The sequence below is a fragment of the Chiloscyllium plagiosum genome, chromosome 16 (assembly GCF_004010195.1).
Source record: "Chiloscyllium plagiosum isolate BGI_BamShark_2017 chromosome 16, ASM401019v2, whole genome shotgun sequence".
Classification (NCBI taxonomy): Eukaryota; Metazoa; Chordata; class Chondrichthyes; order Orectolobiformes; family Hemiscylliidae; genus Chiloscyllium; species Chiloscyllium plagiosum.
Genome location: NC_057725.1, coordinates 55,150,958 through 55,170,444, shown reverse-complemented (window position 1 = coordinate 55,170,444; position 19,487 = coordinate 55,150,958). Strand labels below are relative to the sequence as shown.

Here is a 19,487-nt window from a genome sequence, read left to right as displayed (position 1 = left end):
GAGGTGAGGGAGGAGGTGTGGGCTCAGGTTTTGCAGTTCCTGCGGTGGCAGGGGAAGGTGCCAGGATTGGAGGGTGGGTTGTAGGGGGCATGGACCTGGCCAGGCAGTCACAGAGGGAACGGTCTTTGCGGAATGCGGAAAGGGGTGGGGAGGGAAATATATCCCTGGTGTGGGGTCTGTTTGGAGGTGGCGGAAATGTCGGCGGATGATTTGGTTTATGCGAAGGTTGGTAGGGTGGAAGGTGAGCACCAGGGGTGTTCTGTCCTTGTTACGGTTGGAGGGGTGGGGTCTCAGGGCAGAGGTGCGGGATGTGGACGAGATGCGTTGGAGAGTATCTGTAAAGTGTGGCGTCAATCTACCTTCGTCTAACACGTTTGGGGGGAATGACAGGAACTATGGAGGTTAGCTCCAAACCAACACTACCCCACTGGTGACTTTTAAATATGGCACCGGTGCCAGGAATCCAGGGATATTGAGTCTAATTCTGGACATCATACCTTGGAAAGGACATGAACACTTCCAAAGCAATTTGTGAGAACGGTTCCAGGGATGAGCTATGTGGATAGATGGGAGGAGGTGGTTTTGTTCTCTTTGGACAAGACGAGGTTATGAAGGGACTATGAAGGGACTAAACAGAATAGACTGAGAGAAATTGCTCCCACTGTTGAAGGATTAGGAGCCGAGGACACCAATTTGAAGTGATTGTCAAAAGAAGCAACAATATTTAAAGAAAAATGTATTCATGCAGAAAATGAATGGGGTCTAGAATGCTCTTCCAGATACTGCGATGGAGGCTAATTCAATCCTGAATTCTAAAAAATTGCATAAACTCTTGAAGCTTATATATTTGCAGGCTGCAATGTAGATGTGGAGTTAACTGAATTACAGTTGCAGAATGGCCTTCTGTGTTGTGACTGCTCTGTGATTCTATGATATATTATCAATCAGCTCATTTAATTATCATTTACAACTTGTGGACCTCCTAATCTAAAACTGTTGGAAGAATACATTCGTATTGGTTTGTGCACTTACCTTATCTTAGTCTGGTTGGTAGTTGGGCACTTCATCTAGTCCAGTGCTCCTGGCTTAGGGAGGAAGAATGTGAATGATGGATGGGGACGGAAAAAGGTTAAAGCACAATGAACAAATGATCTACTAACAATTACTGTCTATGTTCTTGTGTCAACAGAAGGGTCACTGAAGGGAGGTGCTTGATTATTGGATTGTACTATGCAGCAATGAAGATGGAAAGGAGGGGTGATAGATGAATTCAAAACTCAGGAAGGACTTTAACAAGAATAAATAAGCAGAAACTGTTTTTAGTGAGAGAATTGTTGGTAAGTTAAAATGATTGGTAACAGGCAGAAGCAATATGAGGAAACTTTCTCTTAACATGACACGTTATAATGATCTGGAAAGCATTTCCTGAAAGGGTGGTTAAAGAGGATTCAATAATTTCCTTCAAAAGTAGAATTGGATATATGCTTAAAGGGAAGAAGTAATACAAGGTTTTATTTTATGGTTTAAAGAAAGGAAAGCAGAACCGGATACAAAAAAGTGAATAGTTAATAAATTTTAACAGGCAATTATCAACTTAAAGGGAGCCCACATCATTGGTTTTATTTTGGAGTGAATTAGATTACTTACAGTGTGGAAATAGGCCCTTCAGCCCACCAAGTCCACACTGACCCTTTGAAGAGCAACCCACCCAGATCCATTCCCCTACATTTATCCCTTCACCTAACACTACGGGCAATTTAGCATGGCCAATTCATCTTACCTACACATTTTTAGACTGTGGGAGGAAACCGGAGCACCCGGAGGAAACCCACGCAGACACGGGGAGAATGTGCAAACTCCACACAGACAGTTGCCTGAGGCGGGAATTGAACCCGGGTCTACTGGTACTCTGCGGTAGCCGAGCGCAATTGCCCAAGCAGAAGGGATCATGAGAACAAATGTTCCAGTCATGTTAACAGAATATCTCAATCCTGAGATTCTGTTACTATATTGAACTGGCTCCTGGATATCTTTTTTTTAAATAACATTGTAAGCACAAATCTGATTTTCTTTGCTGAAAGTTTATAATTCCCAGTGCATTTCCAGCCTCTGATCTGCCTTAGTTTTATGCATGGGAAAAACTAACCACTGTGCCACCGTGCTGCTTCCACCCCAATGATATCTGTTTAATATCTTGTTCTTTTTTAATTCCACCATTTTCCCTCTACTCCTTTTTTTTAAAGTTAATAGCATTTCTGCAATTCTCCTCACACCTCTGTACATATTGCTACCTTTCTCATCAGTTTCAAAATCCACTTCCTTTGAGAGTGCTTTCAGTTGCTTCAGCTAATTGTCTCCCCCTTCCTACCCCTTACTCTGCAACGCTCCTTAACCTTTGAACAGTGCCATGATAAACAGGCTACTGTGACTGTTTTGACGATAAACTTTACGATGGGGGGAGTTAATTAAACAAGCCGTTGGTTCTTGTCAGGTGAATAAGAAATGACTTGCTCTTTGCCTGAGACATCCATGCCTCTTTAAGGTTGTGGTGTTTATTTTAAATTGTCAGGCTATTGTATTTTGATAATTATGACTGTACTGCAGGTCAAAAAGGCACTTTGTCTGTTTTGAAGCAGTTGCCAATCCTAATCCTTTCGCTGTTGAACTGAAGCACAATTACATTTAATTTGGCTTGAAGCATTTTTGCAGTGATATCTGTCCACATTTCAACGTTCTCAGACAGTTAGTAACAACGTAAAGCCCATTTCTCATGTTTACATCCTAAATGCTTGTTTGATCTCAGCTTATCTGCTCCCTCTATATATTTTTGTTTTCTTCTTCAAGTGATCAGTTTGATCTTAAACCTTTGAGGTGAAACTGACATTTTTTCAATTTGGAGCCAGTAACAAAAAAATATATACAAGATAGCAAATGACCTGGCAACTCACTCCAAAAACAGCCTCTTAATCCCTTACTACCAGTCATGCAATCTGATATCATGTATTTACTTAATCAGAAACACTTGTAATATGCACTTATTGACGTCACTTGGCTATGCTTTCCCGTGCATAAAACTAAGGCAGATCAGAGGCTGGAAATGCACTGGGAATTATAAACTTTCAGCAGAGAAAATCAGATTTGTGCTTACAATGTTACAAAAAAAGATATCCAGGAGCCAGTTCAATATAGTAACAGAATCTCAGGATTGAGATATTCTGTTTACACAACTGGAACATTTGTCCTCATGATCCCTTCTGCTTGGGCAATTGCTTGTAAGTCTTAATTTTCTATGAAGTAGCACACTCACTATCTCAATAGCATTTGCTAAGAAAATTGCCTTCATAATCTAAACAGCCAGGCTCCTTTGATAACTTGACATCAGCATATACCTGTGAGAACAGGGGCCATCTTTTGCCAAGTGCAAACCAAGACATCAAAGATCCAACAACAGTGTTTGGAAGCAGAGCAATGGTTGTTTTCCCTGATAATTTGGTCAATATTTTTCCCTCAACCATCATCAAATATAAAATCATCTGATTGTTATTATATTTCTGCTTGTGGGATCTTACTGTGCACAGTTTGACTGCTGTGTTTCCAACATTACAATAGGGCATCAAAAGAATTTAATTATCTCCAAATGCTTTGGGGCATTCTAAGGTTGTGTGGGAATCCCACTTGTCTATAATCCTGATTAGAGAGTTTAGATCAGAGTGGTGCTGGAAAAGCACAGCAAGTCAGGCAGCATCCGAGGAGCAGGAAAATCAACGTTTCGGGCAAAAGATTTGCATTTCGATAATGCTTTGCTGAAATCTCATCCCAACCTTTTCAATCTTGACATACGTGGCCACCATCACATGAGCCATATGGACCAAAAGAAAATCTCAGACCTGGCCATTCGGGGTGAGGCAGCCAACGTCATGTAGGGCATGGAAAAGACAGTAAATTGGCATCAGAGTCAAGTAATGCAGTAGGTGTGTTAAATGTAAAGTCTGTGTCTTTTAATGTTTGTACTCTATTAAATTGTCGACTGAGATGACACAGAACTGCTTTTCAAATCAAGTCTGGTAGTAACATCAGATTATCCATCCACAGATTTAGGAACTGAAGGATAGGAGTTAGCCCCATAAGTTTTTAACAGTGCTAGTCTCTTAAAGGGTGGTATGGTGGTTCAGTGACTAGTACTGCTGCTTCACAGCACAGGGGATATGGAGGGGGGGGGAGGGGTTCAATTCCAGCTTTGGGTGACTATGTAGAGATTGCATGATCGCCCTGTGTTTGCTCTGGTTTGCTCCCATGAAGAAAGATGTGCAGGTTAGATGGATTGCCCATGTTTAATTGCTGATATTGTGCAGGCTGGGTGAATCAGCCATGAGAAATGGTGGGGTTCTTTTTTGGAGAGTCAATGTGGATTCAATCACCAAATGGCCTGCTTCTACATTGTAGGGAATCCGTGGTTCTGTGAATCACAGTTACAAACAACCAGTTGGTTGGGCACGAATGATTTGGAGGTGCTGGTGTTGGACTGGGGTGTACAAAATTAAAAATCACCAGGTTATAGTTCAATAGGTTTATTTGGAAGCATTAGCTTTCGGAACACTGCTCCTTCATCAGGTGGTTGTCTGTTGGCACGAAGTGAGCTCAGCCTTGTACAAGTGAGGTGAATTAATACCACAGGCTCTTTAAACTCAAAGAAAGAGGAGCAGTATAAAAATTCATAGTGATATCATGAATAATATATGATCTTAAAATTTAGATGGGGGTGGTCATGTTTACCAATCAATTTGATAGGATGTCCTTCAACCAAAAGATAATAAGAATTATTGGTGAAGGTATTCCCCAGATAAGTAGCATAGATGAAGTCTGGAAAATGTTAAAGAGAAAAGGGAGACTCCATAACATAGGACACACGTCCTTCTTTTTTAATCTATGATTTTTTTAATGTAGGAATTTGAGACATTCAGTTCAACAGCAATGGGGAATAATTCCTGCATTAGAACAGTAAGACCTGAGACATTTCCAATCATGGAGCTTGGGCCTCATTTCTGTCTGACCAATGAATTGCTAACTGTGAGAGACAGCTCACTAATGTTGTAGTGAAGTTGATAAGTGAATGTGAGGGCTGATGTGGTGGCTGGGTCAACAGTAAGATGTGGCGGTAGGAATATGTTGCAATGTCTGGCAGTGTCTTATGGGCTTTGAATGTAGAGTGGGGCTGTTGTTCACAGATCAACATTTCAATGATGCAGATGGCTATAATTTTATAAATAATGATCTTACAGCTGCTCCTTTTTAAGCTACTTGTAGGGACTGTTGTGGTGCAAAGGTAGAGTCCCTACCTGTGGGTGAAGAGGCCTAGGTTCAAGTCCCAAAGGTGTGTAATAAGAAAAATAGGTTAGTTTTTAAAATAATGACTGTGGTCACTTAATGGCCCTCTTGGGGTGCAATGGTAGTGCCCCTGCCCTGAATCAGGAGGACATATTTCTGGAGGTATTTAGTAACATCTCTGAACAAGATGACTAGAGAAATAAGTTATTTTTTTTAAATTTGACTATTTATAGACTTGGTATTACTAAGTGTAGCTGATGCTGCATCAGGTTAAATGCATCTTGTCAAGGGGACGGCACGAGGGTTAGGCTCCAAGTTTACTTTATGTGCTGACATTTTGGTCTTTACCCACATAGCCGACTAGCAATGAGCACGTAATTTTGCTTCCTATACTGGAGGCTGAGGAAGCTATTGAGCACCTGATCTATGTGCACTGTGCAACTGAATTTCTAGGTTTCGGTTTTTAGATTTAATTTTTAAAATTTTGACAAGTTCCACCTCTCCACTAGATTGTATAATACAGAATCAGCTGAGTTGTAACCTGTGCAAGTGCGAACGGAACGACCTAGCTTGTCACAGAAGGAGGTTACATGACATTGGTGTCCCTGCAGAGTAATAGGACCAGCATTTAGCTAGGCACATTGTGAAACCAAACACATCATCAGACTTCACGGGGAGTCAACTGGGGTTAAAGGGAGTGCATTAATATCCAAACGCTTCATCTATTTTATCCTTCAAGCACCACATGCCACACAAAGTCTGCAGACGGTGCATCATATTAACAGCCATCTCGATCCTTTGAACCGGATTAGAAGTAAGTCATTCTTAATCCTGAGTGAATGTCTAAGAAGAGTTACACAGGCTTCAGATTATCCAATCCTTCACTTGTGTTGGAACTTGAGTGAAAACGTAACTAACAAATATTAACAACTTTGCTTATGTCCTTCCAAGTGTAATTGGATGAAGCAGTTGGCATGTAATATAGGACAAGGGGGTGTATCCATCCCCTGTCCAAATGCAACATGTTTTCTTGCTCTGTCTCACATGTAATGAAGGTAGCTACAAGTACTCTATTTCAAAGTAAGCTGGTATTGGCTAATGAGGATCAAAAGAGGCTAAGGAGGGAAGCAGGATTTGGCCTTGAAAGTACTGATCAGAGGAGTAAGAGTCGTCTTCAGTGCTGCTTTCTTGAGTAAACCAGTTGTCATCTTTGTTGCAGCCTATTCCAGGGCTGGTTTCACTAATTAAAGTCCAACATTGAGCTGTACGAGCATAAACTAATCTTGGAAAGGTGATCTCAAGCAAATATTACTCCTCTCTGGTGCAACTACAGCTTGTGGCTTCTTCCAAGATGGGTTCAGGCCTCTTGTCAGCACTTATCCAAAATGATGGGTGGTGTATCTTCTGGCAAAAACGTGCACCATTCCTGCTCACCGTTTGGGGCTTTTCAGGAGCAATGTTATTTCCTCAGCCGTGTAACATAGGAATGTAGAAATAGTAATCACAAGTAAGCCATTGAGTCATAGAGGTATACAGCGCAGAAACAGACCCTTTGGTCCAACTCGTCCATGCCAACCAGGTATCCTAAATTAATGTAGTCTCTTTTGGCCCACATCTCTCTAAACCCTTTCTATTCATATACCCATCCAGATGCCTTTTAAATGTTGTAATTGTACCAGCCTCCACCACTTCCTCTGGCAGCTCATTTCACACCTTCAGATGTACTCTGCCATTATGATCAAGGCTGATCATCCAGTAAAATAGCTTGTTCCCATTTTTCCCTCATATCCTTTGATCCCTTTCATCCCTATGTCGAGTTAACAAATCCTGCAAAGAAAACTCTAAATAAACAGGAAGTTAGTCAACACCTATGAAGAAAAATGTTGATTGTTGTAATTTTGGTTGTGTCACCTTTCATTAGATTAAATTCTTTCCTCACACAACTTGCTAATATTGTAAACTGCTCCTCCAAACCGAATTCTCTGTCGTGAGTTGTTTGTTTCTTTAATAACTGTGAGAAATCTTACCTCAATTTACCTTCCAAATAGCCTGCTGTGCGCTTCCAGCATTTTCTGTTTACATTTCACATTTCCAGCGCTTGTGGTTTCTTTTTATCTCATTAAGCTGTATTGCTGTTTTCCGTGGGGATAAGACCCTGAGGTCATTTAACACCAGCAACCAGAAATCACTGAGCAGCCGATCTCCAGTTTTCCTTTTGAAGGTAGAAGCTCAAAGCCCCCGTGAAATGTTAGCCTGTTCCTGTGGAGGAACAAAATTACGGCTGAATGGAGTTGGCCATCCTCGAATTAGGTGGAAGGTCGCCGAGTGGAAGCAGGTCACTGAGAGCCAAGTTGTTGTTCTCAAATGTAACGTTGTTCCAGAGGGTTTTAACACTTGTGGAATTGATAATGAATCAGGCACGTCGAGTAACTTCCACCAAACAAATAACCCGTTTCTAGGAACAGCTAAAAGATTTGAAGAATCAGAATGAAGGACTCCCGTTGTGGGATACCCCTGCAAAGACAGATTTTAAGTCATTTGTAGATGGACCTAACAGTACAACCATATGAAAGGATATAAAGTTATGCAATTAAAGGAATTCGTTTTCGAACAGTGTTCCTTCCAACGGATGCTATAAATCTGATTTTTTTGTAATTGCCCTAGTGCACACATAGAGCATAAACACACAACATTCTAAAAGAAACATTCCACTCTTGAGCACTTTGAATCAAATATCCCATTTTTCATCACCCTAACATAAACGTTTCGCTCCTCTAGAAAGAGTCTGTGTGGATTCACAAGGTGGTTTTGCAAAAGGAGCATGGAATCAATGGCAGGCACGTAGTTATCCCACTATGAGCACAGCTCCAATGTATATCAAGTTAAATTTATGTGGAACCTCTAATGTAATAACATGTCTCAGAACTCTTCACAGGAGCATTATGAAACACAATTGGACACTGACCCACTTAAGGAGACATTAGGTCAGAGGAACCAAAGCTCAGTCAAAGTTGTAGAGATATGTTTTAATGACAATGTAGATAAACCTCTGAGGTAAACTGTGATGCTACTGTGACCTCAGTAATCACATGTTGTTCAGCCAAGACTTCAGATTTTGTATTATTCTGAGTAAGCTGCTCTGTAGCTTTGCTGTCATTTACAATAGACCAATTAATGTATTTTAACAGTGTTTCAGAATTCTGGCCGAAATTAGTATCAAAACTTGCAAGAAATGGGCAAGTTTTTAAGAAGGAGAGTGAAGCAGAGAGGTGTGGGGAGGAGTTTTAGGCCCAGATAGCTGAAAGTACCACCACAAAGTATGGAATAATTAAAACTGGGGACGTACAAAAGCCAGAATTCACAGAGTGTAGATATTTTGAACTGTTATGTAGTTGGAGGTGATTAAAGATGTGGTGGAGAACAAGACCACAAAGGATTTTGAAAGCAATGATGTCAGTTCTGAAAAGCAAAACATTGTTTGACTGGGAGCTAATGTAGGACAAGGGTTGTCCAGTTATGTGTCTGATGAATGATAATGTGAGGAGGAGGTTGCTGTAGGTTTCAGCAATGGTTAGATTCTCCCTGTTTACAGATGATTATTGCGTAACTTGTGCGCCATGAATGTTGCTTGAAACCTGCTGGCCTCAGTATTAATGTTGTCCAGCTCCTTCAAAACCTCCTCAATGACCTGCGTTCAGATGTAACAGCTCTTCAAAGCACTTTCATCTCACTCAATCCTTTCCTTTTGTCTTCTGAGAGGGGAAAAGTGTCCACCATGGGTCAGGGACAGCCAGGATGGGTGGAGGCTTCACTTTCGAGTGAGGGGAAGCCCTTCAGCATCACAAAAACACCTTTACAGTACCGTTGACTGACAGTAGTGGGCACTTGGGCTTGGGCCTTGGGCTTCTCACCCCCTACAAGGAGAGGACAGTGTCCCTGGCTGGGGAGAGCCATGACTTTTCATGTGGTGATGCCAAAGTGTTCCCAGAACCAAGTAAGAGTCATTGTCCATTACTATGCTGCTCTCCCATCAACACTACTCAGAATGTACTCTTAATGTACTTGTGCTACTAACCCTACTTCAAGATGTATTTTCTCTTTTGTCTCTTGCAGGCATCTGCATAGTTTTGGCAGCCACTCAACACACCTCCTCTTCCACCTCAGAGGATGAAAGCACAGATCCCTCAGCCACAAGGCTGCACCTGCTAGTCCAGCTGTTGGTGCTCAGTGCCAATGACAAGATGATGGAGGCAAGGGACCTTGATCTCTATCCAGCTGCCCTCATGAGGAGACAGGATGGTGCCAGTAAGGATCCAGTAAAAGGAAGAACTCCAGGATACACTAAAGGGTGTGGGGCCTTTCACCCGCATTCTTTCTGCTACCATTCCAACTTATGGGAGTTCAAGCTAAGGAGCAGCAATTCTGGACCCTCTAGACACAAACTGCCCTGGGGTTACCTGGCCGGGAGTCTAAAGCTAACAGAAGAAGACTTTTGAAGAGTTCATAGATGGCATACATGACTATTATAAATAGGTCCTAATGTTTGTAAATCTGCCTTCACGTTTCATCATTAGCTGTATGAGTGAATGTCTATCCAGCAGCAACTACAGGAAAGAAGGTACACAGGTTATCCTCAGTGCTACATGAGGTTATATGACCCAAGGTGTGAAGTGAGCAGCTCAAGGTTCCAAGAACATGGAAGGTCCCCAGGTCACAAAACATTGCTTGCATTTCACAGCCTTTACTGACATAGACTCTTGGTGTGGTCAGGAGTAACTGGAACCAGGATTTATACTCCACACAATAGGCTAATGTCTGTCGGTCAACAGTACTTTAAAGGTGTTTTTGTGATGCTGAAGGACCTCTCCTCACTCAAAAGTGAAGCCTCTCTCCCTCACAGAATGAAACCCTCACCCTGCCCACCCTGGGTCTGGTGGCAGCCATTTTCGTCTCCATTGGGTATTTTCATCACGATGGAATGAAACAGCAGGCGCATTTCATTCAGAGGGTCTCAGGCTCAGCTTCTTAATCTTGGTGAACCCACTGATGTATACACTCCCTCCTTGGTCACCCTCCCTGTCCATCCCAATGGTTTTAACTTCCTTGCGTCCCCACACAATCCATTTACCCAACTGTTCATCTTCCTTCTTCACCCCTCAGCCCCAGGAATATCAAATGTGACAGATATTGTCATGCAATGGTCCTCCCACTAAAGCCAGGGTGTAGCTGATTATTGTTGACCTATTGCCCTGCATAATTCCTTTCCCTCACATGATCTATAGTCTCCCACTAACCACCCCCCTCCCTACCTTTGCCCCCTTCAGAATTATTATTACTTCTGCATTCCACGTGCTGCCACAACTGAGTTCCTGAGATTCTGTCCTCAGCTGTGGCCCCTTGGCTTTTATGTCAAGGACTCCAAGTTTGACCAAGGCCTCTTGATGGATTTGGATGAACAGCCCAGACTGATGAGTGACCAGACCCCTCAATGACATTTGTGCAGCTCCCCAAATGACTGACCATACCACCCCAGGTAGTTTGCATTGGACGCACAAAGCGTGGCCCACCCCTGGACTGTAGGAGGACGGAGCTGCTGATGATGACCACCTCAAGCAGCTGACTGACTACAAACAATCTTAGGGACTAATATTGGATGATGGCTTTGAACTTTGTGCCGGGACGTCCTGACTTAAGGAGTTCTCCCTTATTTGACTGAGGACTGTTCCCCTTAGACTTTGAGACATGGCCATTTGGTTGACGCATATTCAGTGTGCTTGCCACTGCTGGTACATGGTGCAGGTGTAAGGTTGATGTCAGACAGGTGCCATGCAGCAACTTATCCACTGCTTTGACCGACGAACTTTAACAACTGTGACCGACTGCCTGACTTTGTGTCTGTGCTTAAAAAGAACTGCCGTAAATATTTGAACTGTGGTTGAGGGGGGCAAAGCACAAAATGACGAGGCAAGGCAGGGATGTTGTGCAGAGAGAGAAAGAGAGGAATCCTGAACTGCAGCCTGGTCTAATCCAAGAGATGGGTGCCTGTCCCTGTGCGCAAAGTGTCAGCGTTCCAATGAAAGGTGGCGGTGTGCTCCAAAATGCAGCATTGCATGACAGAAGCCTTTTGCAAGTGGAGCGGAGGTGTGCCATGATGAATAGTGAGGCTGATATGTGTCAAGGTTCTTGGAAAGTGCACATAAGCATTGCCCATAGATCGTGCCCTGAGATGTTGATGACTGCTGTCCAAGATGAAGATCTGGAGGAGCCAGCAGAGAGCTGGAGCTGCTCTGATGTTCCTGTTAGGAATTGTCAGTGTCTAGTTTCTATCTGGCAAGTGAAAGAATGAGATACTGTATGTCAGTGATGTACAATTAACAATAATGCGATGTTTTTTACATTCTATTAGGGTTTGCACCGCTATAGTGAGAATCTCATCCCGCTGTTCAATGCTTGGTTGGAAAGCAGAGCATTTTACTCTTGATGTTGAGAAGCTTCTCATGAGCCATCTCATGTGACTTTTCCAGCTTTTTAGCCAATACCCATAGCATTCCATGTCTGGGAGTATTGTGTCCTCTTTCAACCTCACTGTCCAGTTAACTGTCTTTCTAAACACACTTAGCTGAAAATGTATTCAGCAGCAGGAATAACCTCCCCATTCTCCTCTTTACTTGCTGTATTTAAAAGAAATCAATAACTACGTTCAGGAAAAATGCTGCTAAGGAAACACATTTTTACCTTGTGATTCCCTTCAGAATTCTGTAAGTGTCAATTACCTTGCTTATCCTTCTTTTATATTCTGGAGAATAGAGGTCTAGTCTACTCGATCTCTCCTCAATCCCCTCATCTCAGCAATCAGTTGCTTGAATCTTTAATGCACTCCATTCGAAGCAAGTTTATCTTTTCTTAGGTAAGGAGACCAAAGTTGTACAGAGTGCTTCAAGTGTGGAGTCTAACCTCTATTTAATTATATTGCTACTTCTTTATTCACTATGCTCCAGTTCCTTTGTTGTGAAGACCAACTTATCATATGATTTTCTAAATTACCAAAAATCCTGAGACAGCACCTCTCCTAACATTGACTGCTACCATATAAAAGGACATGGAAAGCGGATACTTGGGAACCACCACCTTCAAATTCCCCTCCCAGTCACTCACTATCCTGACTTGGAGTATATTTGTGTGCCTAGAGCTGGGTCAAAATTATGTAACTCCCTTTCTAAAGTTAATGTGCATGTACATACACTAAATGGCCTGCAGCAGTTCAAGAAGCCAGCTCATCGCTACCTTCTCAAGACCAACTGCTGGCCAGTCAGCAACCTCCACATCCCATGAATTTTTAAAAATGTGAGATCTACCAACCTGCCAATTCTTTGCAACTCACTTGCAAGTTCTCTTGTGTCTACCTGAATACCAATATTTTTCTAGTCTTTAACCATTTAAAAAATGTTCTATTTTTTCTTCCAAAATAGATAACTTCCCACTTTCCCACATTATCTTTCAATGAGCATGTTCTAGCCCACCAATTTAATATGCCTATATCCCTTTGCAAGCATTTTTCATCTTCCTTTCCCATCTAATTTTGGATTATCACCAAATTAGGATACTTAAACTCAGTCTCCTCATCTACTTGTGGTAGGCCAGCCCTTGTTCTTTCTGTCTCTCCCAGGTGTTTTGAAGGTCAGGTATTCATCTAATAGGTGAAGATCATTTGGAGAGGGTACACCCTAGTTCAGAAGAATTGGTGAATGTCAGAGCAGTGAATGGATAAATGGGAAGGGGATGAAGTGCACAAACAGTGGGAGCTGGTATTGCTGAAGGTGTGAGGAGTCATATGATGGAATATGTGTGGGAAGACAGCATGAGGAGATGTACTTACACCACAGGACGTTGGAGTGTCAGCTAAGGTCCTCACTTTTCTAGATCTGTTTAGTTCTTTAAATAATTTCCTGTGCACATCCAATACCTAAGCACAATTATCTGCCTGCTCACCACTTCCATGACCTTCGCTCCCATCACCTTGATGAATGTTTTGTCACATTGTGCCTCTAAAGTATGTCTCTACTTCCTCTGACTGCACCCAGCTGTCATTCCAGGATCATCATGTAATGCAGTTAAGCTCGTTGCTATGGACTTTCAAAACACATTTTATAACATGTGACAAAATGGATTTATAGGTAAAATTGAATCTTATGGTGTGAAAGGGACAGTGGCTCTGTGGGCAGAAAGTAGATTATACTGGTGACCAGTAGTTTTCTGAATTGAAAGATGTATAAAGTGGTACTCCCCAGCGATCAGTATTGCCATCATAGCTGTGTCTGATATGTAGTATGGGATTTTGGTACTGCCATCCTAAACATTCCTTGTGTCACCAAAACCATTTTCTACATTATCTCTTTAAGTAGTTTTGAAATTGCGCCATGAGATATTAAACGCACCCTGAAACTTGGAGAAAAACAACCCTGAAGTCAAGGTGTTTTGCCTCAGTCAAGGTGAAATTGGAAATTGCGACATGCATTTTCAAATTCTCTTCATATGATTCCATTGCCATCACTTGGTTTCACGTTCGCATGCGGGCCATATACGGAGGACAATTTGCCCTCGGGGAAGTATGGATTAGCAAGTGAAAGCCAGTGTGGATTTTCAAAGCCCCACACTATTCAGCCTCTCCTTATAGCTCAAATCCTCCAAAAAGAAGAGAGTTTGCAGAAAATTTATTTGAACTTATTGGGGATGATCAAATTCAGTTATGTGGAGAGACTGAAGAACTGGAGCTCTTTCTCCAGATGGCTAAATGAAAATTTGCGAGAGATGCTCAAAATTGTGACCCACTGAGACAGAATAAATAAGGAGAAACTGTTTCTGGGGCAGAAGGATCAGAAGACATAGATTGAAAACAATTGGAAAATGAAATAAGTAAAAATTAAAAGTGAATTGTTTTGCAAACTTCAAAAGGCATTGCCATCCCCAAAGGGGGAGAAGGTGGTACACCTGCTTTATAAGCAGAGTATTAGAGAATTTTTATCACAAGTATAATCATTCAAAAATGCTACATATAAGTGATTTGGCATTCTGTCACTTGACTTGTCAGCTATAAATTAATTACAAGGTCACCATTTTTTTAACAAGCAGACTAATGTGAAATTCAATGGAAAACAAACCATTGAGAATATTTCTTGCAGAAAGGCTACAAAAAAAAAGTTTATCTGGACAAAAACAAGAATGTCTGGATAGGAGGAACTGTTGTACTTGTTTGCATAAGAATGTTGACCTGAATTCCTTTAGGGCACCAGGGATTGACCCAGAAAAGAAAGACAGAGAGATGGGATAATTAAAGAATGCAGTGACATACTACAGACTGGGAGACTGAATACAGTAAACATGGATAAATCAGTGGTGAAGGGCATGACGCAGAAAGCAAATCCATATTCAGCTTGCCAAATTTACCAAAAGTCTAACAAAAGTCTAATCTAGAAATTGCTGTAAACATACCCTCTCATCCAGCTTCTCCCACAAATAACTGCTCTAAGAGTTTAAATGTTTTGCTAAATTCTTAATGCTTTGGTGTTGACAAGAGTGGTAGTGGTTAGTGGCGATTTTTTTTAATGGTGGTTAGCATCTTGAAAATGTCACATCCTGAATTTTAATAAGAAAACAAAAAAAGGGAGCATTCACTGCCGTTGCCAAAGAAATACCAGGATTGCAGTCACCATGAAATCAGAAAGTGTATGCCAAATATATGCCTTCAATGTTGGCCAATGCTTCAAGCAGAAAAACCTCTAAATATGGAATAATGGTCCACTTCATGGGATGAACACTGCATGCAGACACGAAACAGAATTTCTGTTCTGATCCCAGTATTTCTGCAAGGACCAATACATTCCTTTGTTATCCATAGCCGGCCTACAGACACTAGGCATAAAAATGTCAAATGTTTGCCTATGACCGCAGAATTGAAATCATGGACTTTCACTTTTTAAACATCGAGATTATGGGATGTGTTTTTCTTCCTGTGTGAGCTTTTGACCTCCTTTGCTATAAACAGCTCTGTGTACTGCAAAACTGGATGTAAAATGCCTCAAGTTGATTTGGCTTTCAGTAATGAAAATATTGACTTAAGCGTTTTTTTTTCCAAAAAAAAATTCACCTAAGACGACATCTCTTCTTTTTACTGGGGAGTTTCTGCCTGTGGTTGATACAAAACTCTCGAAGCTGCAATTAGCTTGTATGAGGAATCAAATTGATTCATTTGAAGAAGTTTTAATTCTGAGTGTTTTTTTCCAGTTAAGAAGTATTAAGATTTGAAATCATGAAATATTAATTATTTTTCTTACTATAAGGATGTGACAAAGTCACTGGGCATTGAACTTTATCCATATGGGCCTTCAGTAGCAGATCTCCACTTGAAGCTGCAGCAAGGAACCCTGTATTAGATTACTTTCAGTTTATAAAGAAGGTGTCTCTAAAATCTGCCACCTTTTGTCAGACAGATCTATGGTTGCAGAGGAGATCAAGTGTAACATTGCCAGAAACTTGGATTTTCTGGACCATTTCAGGCCAGAACCTTGGAGCTGCATTTGCAACAATTGACTGCAACTTGAGGTTCTTTGGCTCAGAATTAATGAACTGGAGTCTGAAATGCATAGGCTGCAATGCCATCAGCAAGGGATGATTTGGAGATGCCAGTGTTGGACTGGGATGTACAAAGTTGAAGTGTGTGATTTTTAAATCAGTAAGGGCGACATTTTTCCTGGCTGTATTTTCCAGGAGGCAATCACTCTCTTTGGAATAGATACTTCAGATGTGGTCCCCAGTCATGGACAGCAGAGCTGACTATGAAAGAGACAGATATGCGATCCAGAAGAATGCAACAGAGAAGCCTCATTCCTTGCATTTTCCCACAGGTTTGATGTTCTTGTGGCTTTGTGGACAAGCACAGGAGAGAATGAGCAAACTGATCACAGCAGCACCAGAACAATATAATCTCTGGATTACTCTACCTGAGATACAGGTAGTATTTATCTATATAATTTTACCTATTTAAAAATCACAGGCAATTGAATACGTGGCTCAAAGATTGATGTAGGAGAAATGGATTTTGATTGATGGGACACTCACCAGTCACAAATAAATAAGGAGGGAGCACAAGTAAATCATTCACCCCATGAGCCACTCAAAAAGAATATGGTTTACCTTACTCCACTTTCATGCCTGTCTATCCCCCCTCATAATCTTATCTCTCTTGTAAATCAAAAACTCCATCTATTTAGCCTGGATTATGATTTGTTTTGATTTATTGTAGTCACATGTGTCTAAGTACAATGAAAAGTTTTCTTTTGTGAGCAGTACATACAGATCATAGCAAACAAGGAGGTCCAGATGATAGGGTGCTTAGACAGAGCGAGGCATACAAAGTCACAGCTGCACAGGAGGTTAACAAAGCAACATCAACATTAGCAAGGTCAACATTATTTGAAGTCAGACAGTCCATTCAGCAGTCTAATAATGCCAGGGAAGAAGCTGTTCTTGAACCTGTTGGTACGTGTGTTCAAGCTTCTCTCTTCTGCCTGATGGAAGAGGTTGAAAGAGGGTATTACCAGGATGGGAGGGCTCTTTGATAATGTTGACAGCCATCCTATGGCAACGAGAAGTGTAAATGAAGTCCATAGATGGGAGTTGCCTTCTGTGATGGTCTGGGCTGTGCAGACAACTTTCTGTAATTTTGTTTGGCCCTGAACAGAGCAGTTGCCATACCAAGCCATTGTGCTCCCGGATAGAATGCTTTCTTTGGTGTTGTTGGTGAGGGGCCTTATGGAAATTCCAGATTTCCTTGGCCATTCTGAGGAAGAAGAGGTGTTGTGCCTTCTTGACCATCACATCAACATGAGAAGTCAGTTATCGTCACTCCTAAGAACGAGATGCTCTCAACCCTTTCCAACTCATCTCCGTTGATGTAGATAGGGGTGTGTCCTCCTCCTCTCTTCCTGAACTCAATGATCACTTTTTGCCGATATTGAGAGAGAGGGATTGATATCATTGCACTATGACACCAAGCCCTCTATCTCCTTTCTGTATTCTGACTCATGTTCAATGGCCCAGTTTCCTCTTTTGGCTGGAGAAGAACTTTCCAAAGACCGAGACTCTCTGAGTGCAGGATTTGCCACCTCATCCTCATGATAAATGGGAGATGTTTTACTTTGAAGCTGTGTCCCCCTGTAGATTCCACTAAGGGAGGTGGGAAAGTTGTTGAAGGGAATCCTGAGGGACAAGATTTACATGTATTTGGAAAGACAAGGACTGATAGGGATAGTCAACATGGCTTTCTGTGTGGTAAATCATATCTCACAAACTTGATTGAGCTTTATGAAGAAGTAATAAAGAGGATTGATGAGGGCAGAGTGGTGGATATGATCTATATGAACTTCAGCAAGGTGTTCGACAAGGTTCCTCATGGAAAACTGGATTTAGATCTCATAGAATAGATGGAGAACTAGCCATTTGGATATAATACTGACTCGATGGTAGAAGATAGAGGGTGATGGTGGAGGGTTGCTTTGCAGACTGGAGGCAGATGGAATTTAATTTAAATAAATGTGAGGTGTTGCATTTTAGAAAAGCAAATCAGAGCAGAACTTATACACTTAATTGTAAGGTCCTGGAGTGTGTTGCTGAACAGAGACCTTGGTTCATAGTTCCTTGAAAGTGGAGTCGCAGGTAGATAGGATAGTGAAGAAGGCATTTGGTATACTTTGCTTTATTGGTCAGGGCATTGAGTATAGGTGTTGAGAGGTCATATTGCGGCTGTCCAGAACATTTGTTCAGCCACTTCTGGAATATTGCATGCAATTCTCATCTCTTTCCAATCTGAAGGATGTTGTGAAACTTGAAAAGTTGGAGGATTTGATCTATAGGGAGAGGTGAAGTAGATGGGGGCCGTTTTCCCTGGAGCATTGGAGGCTGAAGGGTGACCTTATAAAGGTTTATAAAATCATGAGGGGTATGGATAGGATAAATATACAAAGTCTTTTCCCTGGAGTGGGGGAGTCTAGAACTAGAGGGGAAAGATATAAAAAGGACCTAAGAGGCAACTTTTTCATGCTGAGGGTGGAGCATGTATGGACTGAGCTGCCAGAGGAAGTGGTGGAGGCAAGTATAATTACAACATTTAAACGTTATTGAGATGAGCATGTGAACAGGAAGGGTTTATACGGATATGGACCAAGTGCTGGCAAATGGGACTAGATTAAGTTGGGATATCTGGTCGGCATAGAGGAGTTGGACTGAAGGGTCTGTTTCCATGCTTTATATCTCTATGACTGTCTAACTGAGACTCTCTTAATCGAGACCCTCAGAGATAGTCTGATATCAATTCTACTAACTTTCTGCGGTTCTGCAATGAAAATCAGGGGAGATGTATGGTCAAATCATAGAATCTTAGAATCCCTACAATGTGGAAGCAGGCCTTTCGGCCCATTGAGTCGACACTGGCCCACTGAAGAGCATCCCACTCATCCTATCCTATCCCTGTATCCTTGCATTTTCCAAGGTTACCCCACCTCACCTGCACATTATGGGCAATTTAGTACAGCAAATCCACCTAACCTGCACATCTTTGGACCATGGGAGGAAACCAGAGCACCTAAAGGAAACCTGCGCAGACATGGGGAGAACATGCAAACTCCACGGTGGGACAGTGGCACGGTGGCACAGTGGTTAGCACTGCTGCCTCACAGCGCCAGAGACCCGGGTCAATTCCCGCCTCAGGCGACTGACTGTGTGGAGTTTGTACGTTCTCCCCGTGTCTGCGTGGGTTTCCTCCGGGTGCTCCGGTTTCCTCCCACAGTCCAAAGATGTGCAGGGTCAGGTGAATTGGCCATACTAAATTGCCCGTAGTGTTAGATAAGGGGTAAATGTAGGGGTATGGGTGGGTTTCGCTTCGGCGGGTCGGTGTGGACTTGTTGGGCCGAAGGGCCTGTTTCCACACTGTAATCTAATCTAATCTAATCTAATCTAATCCACGCAGACAGTCAAATTAGTAGCTATTACCAATCAATGAACATATGGTTTTCCTATGATGTCACTCTTTCATTTGTGCTAGCCCCCTGAAACTGGGCTTTAATTTATCCTGTAAATGGCTTTACAAACTATGAGCTATAAAAGCGCCT

General features: G+C 42.0%; 1 long non-coding RNA gene across 1 annotated transcript in view; it reads right to left on the bottom strand.

Annotated features, from left to right (window-relative positions):
* Positions 1–7,655, bottom strand: part of LOC122557929 — a 140,003-nt gene extending 132,348 nt beyond the window's left edge. The window contains exon 1 of the long non-coding RNA XR_006313981.1: positions 7,353–7,655. This is a non-coding gene — a long non-coding RNA (uncharacterized LOC122557929). The remainder of the gene's footprint in view (positions 1–7,352) is intronic.
* Positions 7,656–19,487: the final 11,832 nt, after the last annotated feature.